Source organism: Magallana gigas, chromosome 4 (genome assembly GCF_963853765.1).
Source record: "Magallana gigas chromosome 4, xbMagGiga1.1, whole genome shotgun sequence".
NCBI lineage: Eukaryota > Metazoa > Mollusca > Bivalvia > Ostreida > Ostreidae > Magallana > Magallana gigas.
The window spans coordinates 31,326,191-31,327,043 of NC_088856.1; the positions used below are offsets into that span (position 1 = coordinate 31,326,191).

An 853-nucleotide genomic window follows, 5' to 3' on the forward strand; every position below is an offset into this window, starting at 1 on the left:
TTAACTCTTAATTCATGAATGGAATTTATGTAAAACTGATAAATTAACAAATTAGTATTTGTTGTCATTCTAGAAATGATTCACAGTAGTCATATCACTTTTCTTGATAATTTTACGTTTTATTGCTTTTACAACAAAATAAATAGCATATTTTATAGATCCATCATTACAAAAATTAAAATTAAAATCAAAACGTTAAGAAAAGCCTAAGCAGCTCAGTAGTTAGGGCACTGGTCTTGTGATTACATGTGAGGATCATGATTTCGATCCTTCCTCGGGGTTTGTCCATCACTGTGATAGGTTTTGATGTCGATATAACATTGATATAACACTTGAAATACCAAGGGTATGGTGCAGGCGTTTTGTAGTTTATTATAGAACTGTCTTAATTCATACACAAATGTTTTTGCAACGATACTGAAAAATTTAAGAAGAATTAACAACTTATTAAGCCCCCAGTGAGGATCGAACTCACGACCCCTGCTTTACAAGACCAGTGCTCTAACCACTGAGCTATGTAGGCACATATCTGCAATTTTAAAGACAAATATTTTAATTTGTTCCTTCAATAGCATCGGACACAGATGTTATTGAACTGACATAGATTTTTTCTCCAACAAAAGAAAAATCACAAATCAAAGAGTGTTGTCAATACATGTACCTACTGTCCATTCACTATCCCTACTTGAAAAGTAGCTTTTTGGTTGAAGGATGTTGAATAACATGTTAAACAAATAAATGTGATATCAATTTTACTACTTTGAAAGGTTAACACAAGTTCAGATATTTGTACGTTGGATATTTTGAATTCGAAGATTCTATTTCTTTGCTCAGATAATATTTCGAGCAACAA

General features: G+C 31.7%; 1 non-coding gene across 1 annotated transcript; it reads right to left on the reverse strand.

The window, feature by feature from the left end:
* Positions 1-450: 450 nt before the first annotated feature.
* On the reverse strand, positions 451-523 carry Trnat-ugu (transfer RNA threonine (anticodon UGU)). The gene has a single exon. It is a non-coding gene; the product is annotated as a tRNA-Thr (tRNA).
* Positions 524-853: the final 330 nt, after the last annotated feature.